The following is a 17,801-nucleotide window of genomic DNA, read 5'->3' as shown; positions in this document are numbered from 1 at the left end:
AACCGAGCAATTCATCATCTGAGATGTGACGGGTGTCCTACAATTTATATAACACTTTTCAGTGTATTTAGACAATATATTTAAAATTAAAATAAAAATTTATAATGAATTTAGGCTTGTAGGTTTCATTCCGTTGAATAAGAAAATAAATTATCACTAAGGAGAAAGGCTGTCACTATAAAAATAGATAAATATGTAACTAATTGAATATAGCATTTGACACAATCCTCACTTGCATATGCAAGAACAATAATAGCGGCAGTTTCTATTTCACAGTGAAGCAATTGAGGGGACAGGCTTGCACCATTGGTAACAATTCCTCGCCGCTATAGATATATGATAAGTTTATCCAACGGCATAAAAATAATCTATTCTTTTTGTGCGCTTGGATGCCAAGTTTCTTTAAGAATCAACATGCCACATAACAGAGGTTAAAAAGATAAAAGTAGAGTTAATTACATTTCACTGATATTAAGAGGGTTTGATATACTAAAACCAAAGAGTATGATTCTCTATATCAAGTAAGATCAGGATTTACAATTTGTCATGATTAGGAAGAATAATACTCTGTTATGTCCCATCAAGATGGACTTTGCTAGTTAAGTCCAATCTTTTATTTAAGCAATGTAAATCTTGGAAGAACGAGCTACGATCCTTTATTTTTTTTAACTCCAAGAGATAGGATTGCGACCAAGATAGATTATATAAGCTCCAGTAGAGGACATAACATCCTTGTGCCACCCCAATCAACATCTGTGAAGAAATATAAGTTGAAGTTAAAATTATGATATAATTCTATTCCCTCAATTATGGTACCTGCTATATAGCGTAGCAACTTCTTTACGTATATCCAATATTCAGTGGTTGGTTGATGCATGAATTGTGATAGGCAGTTGACAAACATAAGAAATATCTGGCCTGCTTATAAGAAAATATTAAAGACTACCCTTCACAACTTTATATTAGTGGGCATCTTACAATTTTGTGCCATTCTGGATGGTCAACTGTTTATTTGTGGAAAGTGGTCCGACAACATTCTTTGCTTCTAACATGTTGGTCTTCGGTAACAGCTCCAATATGTATCATCTTTGAGAGAAGATTAATCCTTGTTTGTTTGGTACCATTTTGATGCCCAAGAAGTACAACACCGTTCTAAGATCCTTGAATTAAAACTTCTTGGCAAGAATAGTAATAAACTCATTAATCTTATCAAGGTTGCTACGAGTTAGTTATATTATTAACATATGCAATGATATAGAAACTCCATTCCCTCCTTATGTAAGGTCTCTTCAATTGACCCAGCTTTGCCGATGTCCTTTCATACCCCAAACTGGCCATCATATTTTGAAGAATAGGCTCCTCAACAGTTGTATAGGCTTTATTTTCAGGCAGCTGCAGTGTTTGGCGTACTGTAGCCAAAGTTACAGCATGCTCATCCTCCCCTGTTGTAAAGATTATACTTGGGGTCCCTTGAGCACCACCATCATCATATACTCCACTTCTCCAGAACTCTAGCACTTGAGTTCCAGAGACTGCATCAGGTTGGGTCAGAGCGTACTCAATATCAGAATTAGCGAGAAAATCCTGAATGAAGTGAAGTTCCGATGGAGCTTCGGCCTTGCTAAGAATAGCGGAGTAATTGTTAGGAACAAACTTAGCTGCATTGAAAATTATGTCTTTTGGTGCTATCTCTGTAAGAAATTAAATGAGAAAGAGAGTGTTTGCAAAGTATTTCTTAAAAGTCCTGAAAGAAAACACTTCAGAGAATATTAGACAGAGAGAGAAAGTAAAAGAGATTAAGAATAAAAAAGTAAGTAAAAGATTAGAAAATCTTTTAACTCCCATATTTATACTCTCTTCACTTAACATTTATATTTTTGAAGCATGGGATACACTTTACACCTGGCACCGTGTGAACAATCAATAAATGGTTAGAGCAGGAGTTAATGGGCACTTAAAATAAGCAATAATTACCGTGCACATGCAGTTTTTCAGGACATACAAGATAACCACTAACCCATAATGATTATGACTATTTTTATCTCACCCAAATTACTCTGATTTAACTATGACTATTCCAGATAGTATCACAAATAAGTCAAGTAAAGAAAAATGGCACTTAAGCATCAAGAATTCCATCAGGATTTAATATCAGAACTTAACTTATATCAGATTTTAACAGTCATCAGAACATGGCTTCTGTACTCAAAAAGTGAATATCTTTTTCTGTGATTCTTCATACAAATACTAACTTGTTTTCTTCAGAGTTTAATTATCAGAATTTCCATTAGAACTTGTCCTCAGAATTTATGCAAATAAAACTTAACTATTTGTTAAAAACAACTTAATCACCACAGTAATTTTCATCATTCATATGGAGTGAAAGTGTGTGCATTCAGCAAAATATCAGATAAAGATTAAAGTCTGATAAACTTCAGTACATCTTAGAAATAAGGCATAACTAAGAAAAATGCTTAAAATCTGTCACCAGTCATGATGTCTACTATAGAAAAAATTTATGCAAGAGTCCACTTCAACTATTTGTGCTCATTTTATGCATCTTTTGAAATTCCTTTTTACAGTGGCTTCTCAGTGTAAGTGAGTCACGCTTGCTTATCAGAATTTATGCTGTTATCAGAGTATTTCTCTAGTAATCATAGAGTGTGAAAAGTCACCAAGAATTTTTTTTGCTTTTCTAATGCATATTACCTAATACCAGCAATGCACTTGGGTCTTCCCTTACACATTTTTACTCTAGATCTCAAAGGAGTACCAGACTTTTATTCTTTTCTTTTCTTTTGATAAGTGAGGCTTATCAGCACTTAGTTCATTCTTATGATTTACTGACATCAGAATTTGACAGATAAGAAATAAGAATCTAGTTTGTGACTTAGTAATAAGATGCACAAAGTAAACTTGACTAAGCTCAATATCAGAATCTGCTTGTGTTAATGAGTTTCCACATAAACAACTAATTCAAACATGGGATTTCTAGTATGTTAAAGACTACTAGGTCAGCATCTAGCACAATTATCCTTATTGGATTGAATAGTCACATAACATTCAAAACACTTATCAGAGTATATAAATCCACATCAGATAACAATCAGCATTTAATGAATTTTCAAATTAAGCACAAATTACATATAGATAATACAATCTGTAAACACTGATCATAAAGTCTGATGCATGAGAACAAAAACTAAGCAGATTTAGAGAAAGAACCTGAAACCATTTCAAGTTCATTTACCAATCTTATAAAAGTAGCTTCACATAGTGGTTTTGTGAAGATATCTGCTAGCTGTTGATCTGTTGGAACAAAATGCAATTCCACTGTACCTTCATCCACATGTTCCCTTATAAAATGGTACCTAATGCTGATATGCTTTGTCATTGAGTGTTGAACTGGATTACCTGTCATAGCAATAGCACTTTGATTATCACAGTAAATAGGGATTTTAGAAAATTCTAACCCATAATCCAGTAAATGATTCTTCATCCAAAGAATCTGTGCACAACAGCTTCCTGCAGCAATATATTCTGCTTCTGCAGTTGATGTGGAAATTGACTTTTGTTTCTTGCTAAACCAAGAAACCAATCTGCCTCCAAGAAATTGGCAGCTTCCACTAGTGCTTTTCCTATCTATTTTACATCCTGCAAAATCTGCATCTGAGTAACCAATTAGCTTAAAATCTGATTCCCTAGGATACCACAATCCTAGATCAGCTGTACCCTTAATGTACTTGAAAATTATTTTCACAGCTAATAAGTGAGGTTCTCTTGGATCAGCCTGAAATCTTACACAAAGACATGTAGCATATATGATATCAGGTCTACTTGCAGTTAGATAGAGTAATGAGCCAATCATACCTCTATAGTTAGTAATATCTACTGATTTACCAGTAACCTTATCTAACTTGGTTGCAGTGGCCATGGGAGTGGATGCAGTTGAACACTCTTGCATTCCAAATTTCTTCAGTAAATTTCTGGTATACTTGGATTGACATATAAAAGTGCCTTCTTCAGTTTGCTTGACTCGAAGGCCCAGATAATAGCTGAGTTCTCCCATCATACTCATTTGATATCTTGACTGCATTATCTTTGCAAACTTCTCACACAGTTTGGAATTAGTAGATCCAAATATGATATCATCAACATATATCTGTACCAAAATTAAGTCCTTTCCATGGTTGAGGTAGAATAAAGTCTTGTCAATTGTGCCTCTGTAAAATCCACTTTCCAGAAGGAATTGAGCTAATGTCTCATACTATGCTCTTAGAGCTTGCTTAAGGCCATAAAGTGCTTTGTCAAGCCTGTAGACATGATTGAGAAATTTAGGATCTAGCAACTGGTGAATATGTTTCATCATAATCAATACCTCCTGTTGAGAGTAGCCTTTAGCAAACAGTCTTACTTTATTCCTTGTAATTATGCCATCACTGTCAGTTTTGTTTATGAAGACCCCTTTTTTTCCAACAACTGATATGTTCTTTGGTCTTGGCACTAGGGTCCAGACTTTATTTCTTTCAAATTCATTTAACTCTTCCTGCATTGCTTGCACCCAATCAGCATCTTGAAGAGCTTCTTCCACTTTCTTTGGTTTAGTCTGAGATAGAAAGGAATGATAGAGACATTCATTTGAAGTCGCAGTTCTAGTTCTAACACCTGCTTCAGGATCTCCAATGATTAAATCAGGTGTGTGTGCTTTAGTCCACTTCCTTGCAGATGGAAGTTGATCTCTAGAACTGGATCCTCCCCCATGATCCATGTTGTCTCCATCAGCATTTTCTGATGCTCCCCCCGTAGTTATGCTCTCTGAGACTTCAGAATTTGAATTTGATTTTTCAGGAGTTGAAGAATCAGAGCTTCCAGAATTATCAGAATTTGGCTCATTATAACTAGACGAATCAGAACTTGAAGAGCCAGTGACAGGTTCTGATGCTTCTCGAGAGTCTTGAGATGTGGTATGTTCTTCAGCTTGCTCCCCCTGGACAGGTGCATTTTCCTTTGGAGTTGTTACCACAGATTCAATGACATCAGAACTTAATCCATCAGAACTTACAGGATCAGAATTTAAATCTTCATTCTCAAATCTCAGCTGATCATGATCATCGAAATCTTCAAGCCCATTAATCTTCTTATCATCAAAAGAGACATTGATAGATTTTATGATAACTCTTATTCTTAAATTGTACACTCTGAAGGCTTTTATGGAAAGTGGATATCTAACAAAAATTCCTTCATCAGCTTTTAGATCAAATTTTGACAGCTGTTCAGGATGAGTCTTAAGAACAAAACACTTGCAACCAAATACATGAAAATATTTCAGATTTGGCTTTTTTTTCTTCACCATCTCAGATGGTGTTTTTCCATGCTTGTTTATGAGTGTAGCATTTTGTGTAAAACAAGCAGTCTGCACAGCTTCAGCCCAAAAACTAGGTTGGTAGCTTTGTTTCATCAAGCATTGTTCGTGCAACTTCAATGAGAGTCCTGTTCTTTCTTTCTATAACTCCATTTTGCTGAGGAGTTCCAGGTGCAAAAAATTCCTGTTTGATTCCATGATCTTTGCAGAACTCTTCCATGATTGAATTCTTGAAATCAGTGCCATTATCACTCCTTATTACTTTAAAAGAATCTTTGATCAATTTATCCAACTGTTTGACATGATCAGTTAGAGTAGATGCTGTTTCAGTCTTCTTGTGCAAGAAATACACCCAAGTGTATCTTGTGAACTCATCCACTATAACCATAGCATACTTCTTCTTTGTAATAGACATGACATTGACTGGACCAAATAGATCAACATGCAGTAGGTGACAAGGCTCAAGAATTGATGACTCAGTTTTGCTCTTGAGAGAAGATTTTCTTTGTTTTGCCTTCTGACATGAATCACAAAGGCCATCAGGAGCAAATACTGTTTTTGGCAGTCCTCCCACAAGATCTTCCTTTACAAGTTCATCTATATTGTTGAAATTTAAATGAGAGAGTTTCTTGTGCCAATACCAGCTTTCTTCAATTGATGCTCTACTCAACAGACAGATTGCAGAATCATCAGTACTTGTTGAAAGTCTGGCTTCATAAATGTTACCATGCCTGTAACCTTTCAGAATCACTTTGCCTGTAGAATTATTATAACTTCACAGTATTCTTCAAAAAAATCCACATGATAACCTTTGTCACAGATTTGACTTATACTCAATAGATTGTGTTTAAGTCCTGAGACAAGAGCTACTGATTCAATGATGACATTCCCAAGATTGATCTTGCCATATCCCATAGTTTTTCCAATGTTGCCATCTCCATAAGAAACTCCCGGGCCAACTTTCTCCACAAAATCTGATAGTAAGGCTTTATTTCCAGTCATATGTCCTAAACATCCACTATCCATAACTAAGATGTTCTTCCTCTTGCCCTGCAATCACAAAGACCACTAATGGTTAGTTTTAAGGACCCAGACTTGCTTGGATCCTTTGGCCTTTTTAAGTTTGTTAACATTTACAGTGGATTTAACATCAGAGTTTATGCTAACATTTTTCTTATCAGTATTAACAATATCAGACTTTACATCATACTTTACACTAGAAGGAATTAAAGCAACTTTCTTCAAAGAAGGTTTTATCTGATAATAGTCATAGTACAAGCTATGATATTCCTTACAAGTATAAATGGAATGCCATATACTACCACAATGAAAATAAGGATTTTGTGGCTTAAACCTAACAGACTGACTCTTAACTCCTGACTTAGAAGGTAAGGAGTTTACATTCTTATTCTTCCTGCAAAAAGAAGCCAGATGGTTAGAGTTTCCACAGTTATAGCATTTCTTTCTAGGAGCATTAGGAACAGGCATATAATTGTTGCTTTTATTCACACCTTCCTTTCCATTCCTATTTTTCCTAGCTACCTTTACCTTGTTTACACTGGTAATCTCTTTCAGCTTATGTTTAAGCTGCTTCTTAGTCATTAAGCCTATGTTAACTTCAGTTGGTTTATCCTCTTCTATTTTGTCAGAAGTTGACTCTGCTATCACTTCTGTCTCAATATCTTTCATCTTTTCAGAATCAGACTTTACAGTTTTAGCTACAAATTTAATAGGATTTACCTTTGACTTAGTAGTCTATTTAACAATAATTGGCTTAACTTGTTCAGTTCCTTTTTCACTTTTCTCATCTCTATAACCTAAGCCCTCTTCCCAGTTCCCACTACTTAGTATATCCTGAGTTGTTCTGCCAGAGTTAGTCCAAGTCCTGATAATCTCTCTCTCATTTTCTAACTCAGTTTTTAGAGATTTATTCATTTTTAGCACTTCATCTCTAACATAGAAAACATCATCTCTATCCTTCTGAGTTTGATGGAACATAACTAACTCTTTTTCTAAATAATCATTCCTCTTTTTAAAAGCAAGATTTTCAGAAGTTAATCTTTCACATGTTAAAGTTTGATCTCTATAGCTAATAAACATGGTTTTAAGATATAATCTCAACTCAGTAATATCATCAGTATGAAAGTCATAAGTTGTTTGAGGTACCTTTAACTCAGCAGCATCAGAACTGCTATCAGCATTTGCCATCAAGGCATAGTTCTCCCCATCTTCAGAATTTGAGGTGTCTCTCCAGTTTTTCTTCTTTGTGACAAGAGCCTTGCCTTTGTCACTCTTTCCTTTCTTGCAGTCAGGAGATATGTGGCCTTTCTAACCACAGTTGTAGTATTTGACATTTGAGTAATCTCCTCTGTCAGACTTTCCTCCTTTGCCTTCAGATTTTCTGAAGCCCTTCTTATCAGAACTTCTACCTTTCCTGGAAAACTTCTTTCCCCTTCTGAATTTTCTGTAGGCTATCTTTGTGATACCCTTCACCATAAGAGCACACAGCTTCATCATCTCTTCATTAACATCTACTTCAGGTAGACTTTCAGTTTCTGAATCATCATCATCAGAACTTGATGATTCTGAATCAGACTTTATGATGAGAGCCTTTCCTTTTCCTTTCTTTAAGATAGCCACTTTGGGGGATTCCTCCTCAGCATTAAGAGCAACTGTCCTTGACTTTCTCCCATGTCTCTTGCTTCTTTGATCCATCTCAAGTTCATAAGTCTTGAGCATTCCATAAATTTCATCAAGAGTAGTTTCATCAAGAGCATAGTTGTCTCTTATAATAGTAGCTTTCAAATCCCAACTTTCAGGAAGAGCTAAAAGGAATTTTAGATTTGAATCTTCAATGTCATATTCCTTGTCCACCAGTGACAGATCATTCAAGAGTTTGACAAATATGTTATATAAGTCAGTTAATGACTCATCACTTTTTGAGTCAAAGTGCTCATACTCTTGAGTGAGTATTGTCCTCCTGTTTTTCTTGATTGCATCAGTTCCCTGACACCTTGTCTCCAAAGCATCCCATATCTCCTTTGCAGTCTTGCATTGAATTACCCTATTTGACATGACATTATCAATGGCACTATGCAGCAAATGCCTTACCTTTGCATCCTTGGCAATAGATGAGATATCTTCAGCTGTGTATTCACTTTTCTCCTTTGGTATGGTCTTTGCTGGCTGATCTGTAACTACAACAGAGAGCTTGGTTGGCTTATGCGGTCCTTCATAAATTCTGTCAAGGTATTCTGGATCTGTAGCTTCCAGAAACATAGCCATCTTCACTTTCCATATGGGATACTCAGAAGGTCTCAGCATGGGAACCCTGATAGTCTCATATCGACTGTGGGTTTGAGTCTTTGGAGTTTCTTCAGTTTTGGCGGGCTTGGTTGGATTTTCTGCTTCTTCAGACATGATTGTTTTGGATCTTTACTGTATGTGTGTTAACAGATAGGCTCTGATACCACTTGTTAGGTCACACAACACTGTAGAAGGGGGTTGAATACAGTGTAGAACACAATCAAATCGATTTAAAACACAAGTAACAGAAAACAAATGTATTCAATATAATAAACTCTGTTACAATGGAACTGTTCTCTCTCAGTGATGAACAAATATCACGAGAGCTGCTAGGTTACAATGTATGATCTTCTCGATGATCGTAACACATATAGTGTAAACCTATGTCTGTGTTTATATAGACACACAGTTACAAGATAACTTCTAATTGATATAGAATATAATTCTGTCTCCTAAAATGTATCAATCAGATATCTTATATAATTCTTGTAGTCCTCTAACTCTTTCCATGCATATCTTCTTCTTGTATTAGTCTCGATCTTCTTTCCTGTAAATCAGCTTCCTTCCTTAACTGTTAGTCCTCCAGTACTTAAGTTCTGATATCCATCTTCTGATATTATCTTCTGATAATCTAAGTCCTGATATCCTTAAGTCCTGATATCCAGTAAGTACTGATTCCAGTAAGAACTGATATTTCCTGTCAGTTAAGATCTGAAAACTAAACATGAAATATATTAGACATGACATCTCAAATATATCCAACATCTTATGTCCCTAGACCTATAATTTCTTTATTAGGACTTTTCAAAGGTTCTTTTATCTGCCTTTAAATGGCCTTAATATTTCCTTTTTGAGCTCTTGCTTCTTGCATCCTTTTCCTTTTATCTTCCTTATTTGGATTGCATGCAAAAGCTGGGAGGCGTTGTAGTCACCTATGAAGAAACCTAACCTCAATTCCTGAGCACTCAATATTATTCATATAAATGTCACAATTTTGGTACATATCGGGTGGGTGTTTAGATGGATATGCATCTAATAACTTTAAATATATCGACCAGTTCTAAAATCATTGGGAAATATCGAGGAGAATAAAATCTGATGTCGGCAAAAGTTATGTCTCATAAAAATAAAAAATCAGTTTTTATAAAAAAACTAATGTTTATAAGTTTCTTGGATATCTGTACATGATAATGTCTAAGATGACCATATACATCAATTAATTTTCTAGAAAATTGATGTCTACAAGCTAAATAAACATTAGTTATTGTAATATCCGAGATATATCGTGTAATTATTTTTGCTATTAAATAATTATTATATGTGTTCAGTATCTATTCTGTGAATTATTTGTTAAGTGTTAAATGTGTTTGGATGTTTAAAAATATTATTAATTGAATATTTTAATTTTTATATGTCCAAATTAAAATATAGATAATTGTCATATCTTCCTAATTATTTTTATGTTGATTTATGAATTTATAGGAATCATATGAATTTTATAAAATCTTTTTCCGGGTATTTAAAACCTATTTTATAAAAACGGGAACCAACCGACGTCATCTGTTGTTACGTTTTTGGAACCCGAAACTCTTCCGAGAACTCCTTCCTAACCTAATTGCAATATTCCGAGCATTTTCCATGACTTTTTTCGATCCGACGTACGGTTTGTCCTGCGCGGGTCCCGGCGCAACATTTTCGATACAATATTCGTTTCGGTAAATCAATAAAACTCGTATTTTCGATAAACGGGAGCTTTTTATTAAACTATCACAATTATCACCTCGTAATACGTGTAACCAGGCGCTGAGACCAAGACCACAGTACAAATTGTATTGATTTAGATAATTATCTCGAAAATCGGTACCGTTTGGATCAGTTTTTATAAATAAACGTACCGTTCTATATCCGGAATGATCCAACGGGATACTAATTTTCCATAATTATAAATAGCCTCTACCGTATTTTATTTTGTACCAGAAATCATTTGCAAACAGTATTTAGAGAGAAAATACTATAATTCTATTTTGTTCTTCGGAATCAAACACAAATTCGGAGGCGTTATCGATATCCGATTTTGGCGTACATATACTCAAAACGAAGCTACTGAAATCTAGAATCCAAATCTTCCATCAATTTCAACCCAGAAACATCAGGTGATTTCCTATTTAATTATTTATATTCGAATTTCTTGGTAGTTAAATTATGAATTTTTGTACGGATGATTGTTTGAATGATTTGATGATTGTATGTTGTAGAGGTTGTTTTCCTGATCATTTTGGTATATTCTACTTTTGATTTGGAGTTCAATAACATGTTTAATTTTAGGTTTGATTCTCTGATTGAAGGAATTAGGGTTTATATTGTTTGAATGTTTTCAATTCAATTTGGGGGAATCTTTGTTAGGGGTTTTCAGTCAATCTTGATGGGTGCATCGTGTTCCTTATCAAATTTGCAATCGAATCATATATTCATATGTCACAAACAATTCCTGATAAGCTCGGAGTTGTCTTTTGAAGTTCTCGTCGGAGTTCTTCGCGTTTTGGCCGGCTTTTGGTCAAAAATCTGATTGAATGATTGTTGTTGATAGATTGTTGAATGGTTAGGTTTCTGGAGGTGTTTAGAATGATTTTGCATCGAAGAACAGATCAAACAAGGTTGTTTTGAACCCCGATTAAGGTCACCGAAATCCGGAAAGGGTCACCGGATTCTGGGTTCGTCCGGCGGTTCATCCCGATCCGGCGACCCGGTTCTTGACCCATTTCTTTTTATTGAAAACCTGGTTTTGATTCAAATTATTCCTAAATCAAAGTTGTTTTTGGCGTTTTTGCAAGTTAGTACCTGAAGTTTCCAGAATTTTACAAATTCTGGATTCTTGTTTTGAATTCTTTTAAAATTCGGATTTTTTATAAATTATTTTAAAAATTGTTTTTAATTTCAAAAAAATCTGAAAATGATTATTTTAATTCCAAAAATTATTATTTTAATTCCAAAAATTATTATTTTAATTCCAAAAATTATTTTTAATTCAAAAATAAATCTGAATTAATTATTTAATTAATTTCAGTTAATTTTTAATTGATTAATTAGTCAATTAATTCGAAAATTAATTGATTAATTAATTTAATTAAATATTAATTGATTTTAATTAATTATTTAATTGGATTTAATTATTTAAAAATGATTTAAAAATTCCGGAAAATAGTTTCGAGCTTTAAAATATTATTTTAAATTATTTTCAAGGCTCGATAATTATTATAAAATTGTTTTGAAGCCAGATTTATCCAATTGAACCCTGTTTATTACTCCGCAAATTGATCCAACGACCCGTTTTAATTCCGAAAAATGTTTTAAAAATTATTTTGAATACCCAAAAGCCTGTTTATGACCCGAGACTTCTTTATAAATGATATACCATTGATTATTTGACGTGTTATGTGTTATATGTGACTTGTTGGTTGACTGTCGGTCTATATATTCGGTATTTACTTGTTTATAACATAATTTTCGATCCGTTAATCGGATTTGGGTGAAACGAAGGGTAGATAGAAGTGTATGTCGAATAGAATCGTATGAGTTAAATATTGATAGATATTTATAATGCCTAGCAGAGTAAGCAAGGTGTAAGAAAGGGAAGCAGGTGATTAGAAAATAGAATTGACATGTAGAAAATACAACAAGTAATCAGAGGATAGAAGCGAGGCATCAGAAAAGCAGACGAGTGATTGTTGAATGGAGTCATTAGACAAGTACAAGTGAAGTTGAAATCGATTATGATAAGGCAAGTATTTCTAAACCTTTCTCGAGATATAAAGCAAATATTTTTAAATTCTCTTGTGACATACTGTTAATACCCAAAATAGCTCTGTTTTATACTATAAGCACTTTAAATCCTTCAGCCTTGAACCTAAGCCACATCATTTGATCTTTGAGGCGCAAGCCTTATTCTTTGTGAACCATTTCTTGTTCATTTACCAGATATTAAACCACACATATACGATACTACTCCACAAATATATAACCATCCTATACCAAACACTGGAACAAAATTATATAAACATACAGAAACTTTTATACTCAACCATACCCTGTGATATCAAAGTACTAAAACCTTGTAAAACACTATTCATCTAATACCCGATTATCCTACCGGCTGGAGGCCACTTCTTTTATGTACTTTGACATACCCTTTCGATAACCATGAATTTTTACCATGCTCTTATACAAATGTTTTATTGTTATTGATTATGATCTGGTTTTATTGAATTCTATTGTTTATCATATTGAACTGCTTTAGAATTGGATAGTTTTCTTTGTGTGGACCAGATTCGTGGTCAAACCATATCGATGGTCAAGTTAGGCCAATGTGTGCCTTGGATCCAGTAGTTAGAGCAATGCTGTGTGCTTTGCTTGGGGTTAGTACGTGACTGATCAGCAGCCTAACCTTGGTTTTAAAAACTTAAAAATGATTATCCAATTCTATTAGTTGTCTCACAAGAAATTTGATTCCTTTGAATCATCTCGTTTGATCGTTGTTTAACCTCAGTTATTGCTATTATGACTTGCTGAGCTAGTTAGCTCACTCTTGCGAATCTTTTTATATATTTTACAATTAAGAAGGATATGGATGATAGTGAAGTTCTTCAGTCGAGAGTGCGAGCTAGGATTCCAGTTCGAGTTGGATCGAGCTAGCAGAAGCCTCATATGGTAGTGAGATAATAAGATTGTAAGAATAATTTCATTATCATTTGTAAGTTAAATTAGTTGGGATTTGGTACGTTGTAATAAAAGTTAAGGCTGTGGCTTATTTTCATACTTTAACCTGTTGCGATCCGTGGTTATGTACAACAGGGTCATTGCAAATAATATTTTGTATACAGGTTTATATATTGTGTATATGTTATGGACCCCAAACTTCTGACCCAGGTTTGGAGGGTGCCACAGGTTGATATCAGAGCTACATGTTATAAGTCACTGGATCAACCCTAGATTGTCGGGATTGGGTAGAGGGTTAGGATTAGGATTAGGAAATAGAAAGATAGGTCATCGTGAGGTTGAGTGCGACTGTATAGTAGGTCTCCAGAACGGTTCGTGTTGCAATTCGGGATTCTTGACTAGCGATGTGATATCCAGGCAACGACAATGACAGATCCTGATTTCTTTGCATCAACTGATCGTTTGAAGCTTTCCGTTTAAGGATCATCATCTTCTCCCAGATTCGACTTGCGCCTTGTTCCTTCATCAGCATTAATGGTATTACCTTCTATTATGACAGTTGCGCCTCTCCAAGTTATTTAATGCTATTCTATCATCTCTTGATATGAGACGACCTATTTAAGAAACTTCTATCTGTTTATTCTTGTTTTACTAGACATCGATTGTGAGTGTGTCCTTTCAATTTACCCTACACCCTGTTCTACACCCCAGTTTAAAATCTGTTCTATGAAACAATTGTATTTATGAGGATGGATTCGGGAACTACAGTAAATGGTGAGTATTGAGATACAAATTAAGGTGAGAAGGAGTTTAGAAAGAAGATTCAAGTGTTCTGGAGGATGGCTGTTATCAGGTTACAAGAAGTTATTAGTAATTAGGCCACTCATGACTAGCTTGTGCAATGGAGTAGATAAGTGTTGAAGAGAGAGAGAGTTAGAGGAGATTAGGGATCTAAAGATTTCTTGAAATTAGAAAATGATGTTGTAATGATGTGATATATATTTTAACAAGCTGATGTGACATTAGCTGACTTTTTGACTATTGGATAGTCTATTCCACTTAATGATTGCAAAGTGGTTAACGGGAGTACTACCAGTATGAGAGCCTTACTGTGAAGCTACGAATAAGATAATGTGCAATGACAGCGGAAGTTTTCATTAATTAAGGAAATTAATAGACCCAATGAAGGAGAGGAGATAAATGGAAGTGAATGGATCTTTGAGTGATCATTTCTTTAACTTGGTATCTGGTCATAAGAAGGACAGCAACCAACTCATACAGTAAGGATAACCGGGGGTGTGATTTTTTTTTAAATTTTCAAATTTTTTACCAGGTTTTCGAAAAAGATTTTTCCTCACAAAATTTCTAAAAGCCTTTTTGAATAAAATAAGTTTTAAACCTTGGTTGTCAAGTTACCACTTGAGTGTCTTGACCCGAATTACCTGGAAGGATGCTGTTTCAGACTCATTATTGTTAATTCGGAGAACGAGGTAACCTGCAATTATGAAAGAAGTTAATTATTCTTAACAGCAAGGTGCAAGTACTGTTTAATAAGATTGACAACAGAACTAGCGTACGGAGTAACTATTCATCTTATTACTGGGATTATCAGAGTTCAAAAAATTCATTGATTTAACGGAAGCCTGAGCATGACCGAAAAAGATGGGGAAGATTTCCAGATTTTTCTAAAAGAAGAATATTATTAATAAAAAGATCGCTATGTTGAATGATTTATGGTTATTCCAAATTAAAAAGATAAAACTCAAGGTTATCTAATAAGAACGCCATTATGATCGAATTGTTAAAGTATTATACGTGTAGGTGTGACGTTACAAACGCGAGACTTAACAAGTAAGAATCTACCATAATGCTTAGTTGTGAAGGCATTTTAGCATACTTCTAAAGTTGTTATATGATACAATTGGGATATGATCGATCAATTTCGAAAGATGAATACTAGTGAAATGTGGATGGTGATCAATGGTATCATTCTTGTCCTCAACATTACAGCGTATATTCCTTTTTAATTCCTAAAAATATATGAACTCCTTTTCTTAATAAATTCTTTATGATGATATCAAAATGGAGGATTTTGCATTCCTTTCAAATTTAATTGTTCCCCTCAAGTTTTGCTTTCTGATTGGGACAAACAGTGTTATGATGAGACACTTTGTCGAAATAATGAAGAGTTGGGTGGGACGCCACCTAATCATGTGCTGTATGCCATACGGTATGAAAGACTGGCCATCTTAAGTACCAATGTGGTTGTCTCATTCATATTCAAATCATTACTTCTTCTTTCTCTTCAACTCTAAGTTTAATAAAATTATGAATCCTTCTAGTTGTTTCGTTGTACCGTTGTTCCTTGCGAGAGATTTTCAAACAAAATTCAACGTATTATACACCCAGCGTGCAAAGTCTCATCTACCTCTCATGCATGGAAAAGAAACAAGGGCATATGGTGAGAATTGAAAATCACTGGCCCTAGCCAGGGATGCATTAATCGTCAAGGGAATCTACTTCAATAAGGGATACGTCTCCAAGAACGAGAATTTGTGATTTTCCTGAGAAATATGTTATTTAATATATGGATGTGATGGCGTGGAATATTATTGTGGATACCTTATGCGTTAAAGTATTGAAAGATGTGGGAGCAACTTGATCGTATATCTATCAAGGTTTTATTGATAAGATGAATTATCTTGTCGAATCAATAAGTTTATGACTAAAGGACTAGCAAGTTAAGAACGTGCAGTTATTGAATAAGTAAGTACCAATGGCGGAATCGATATTTCTGGCAATAAGTTATGAAGAATTGATATCATTTTAGATAAGGATTTGACATTATTCTAAGTAGTGGATTAACTATTCAAGTGTGATGCCCAGGTAGACCGTCGTGATGGAAGATAGTTCTGAAGACGCCAAATGAGAACATAAAAAAAGTTTAAAGGACAAAGGAAGGTAAAAAACTTGTTAGGAATAATTTAAGATTACAGTGACCAAAATATAAGTGCTATGGCGATTATAATTAAGAGTCAGGAGCAAACCAAACTTGAAGATTTTACAGTCTCAAGATATGTTTTCAGAGGAGTTACCAATATTTCCTTTAGATAAAGAAAATGCGTTTATGATTGATTTAGCACCTGAAATGAAGCCAGTGTCCAAAGCCCCGCACAGAATGGCACTAGATAAAATAAAGGAGTTACCAGAGCAAACGCATGAGATAATTAGAAGAAAAAGCAACTAGACCTAGCATACCCCCTAAAGTGCACCAGCACAATGTGTTAATAAGAAAGATGGAAGTGTGAAATTATGTGTTAGCGAAAGCTCAACAAGTTTACTATTAAGAGCAGATATCTGTTACCTCGAACCAATGATTTGTTTAATTAAATGAACGAAGCAAGGTATTTTTATAAGATTGATTTAAGACTGAGTATATTACCAAGTGAATATTGAACTTAGGAACATATCAAAGATAATTTTCAGAACTCAGTACTGTTGTTATAAAATTCTAGAAATGTTAGTTGGATGAACTGATATACCAGTGATATTTAAATTTGATGAGTAGAATCTTGAAGGAGGAATCTGGATAAGATGTACTTGTGTTACTTAAGAAGAACCATGCAACCTATACAATGATAACTGAGGAATCAAAGAAGAAAGAAGCGGTATAAAAAGTTTACCAGGTGAAAACTTTAATGGCAGGAAGTATAATTCTTAGTATAGACAGTCAGTAAGGAGGAGACAAAAAGAGGATTCAACAGAAAAATTTAAAGATAGTATGAATGAAGAAAGACCAGAAGCACCAACAAAAGTAAGAAGTTTTATCATGGGCTAGTTACTATCAGAAATTTGTGCAAGATTTCTTGAAAGTTGCAATATTTTGGATGAAGCTAACCAGGAAAAGCAAGAAGGTTATATAAAATGGAGAATGGTGAAGAAAGTTTTGCGGAGTTAAATGAAAGAATGGTTATAACACCTATTTTATCACTTTGAAAGTATCAGGGAGATTTGGTAGTTTATAGTGATACTTCTCGCAAGGGAATAGGATGTGTGTTGACGCAAAATAATAAAGTTATTGCATATGCATCAAGACAACCGAAACCTTATGAGCAGAAGTACCCTACTCATAACTGGGAATTAAAAGCAACAATAATATTCATTTTGAAAGATTGGGAAATATTATAAGTATAGAGAAAGATATGAGATATATACGGACCATAAGAGTTTGAAGTATGAACTCCCGAGGAAAAGCAAATGTAGTGGCAAGAGACGAGTAAGAAGGAGAGAGAATGAACATAGAGACTGTACCAGAAGAATTATCTATGGAATTCTAGAAGTTGGAATTGGAAGACAGGGTTCATGATCCAAAATGAGTAAGAATGTATAAGTATGACTTTTTAGTCAAAATTGTTAGAAA

Source organism: Apium graveolens, chromosome 9 (genome assembly GCF_009905375.1).
Source record: "Apium graveolens cultivar Ventura chromosome 9, ASM990537v1, whole genome shotgun sequence".
Lineage (NCBI taxonomy): Eukaryota > Viridiplantae > Streptophyta > Magnoliopsida > Apiales > Apiaceae > Apium > Apium graveolens.
The sequence above is the reverse complement of the archived record's forward strand: the minus strand, read 5'-3'. Positions refer to the sequence as shown.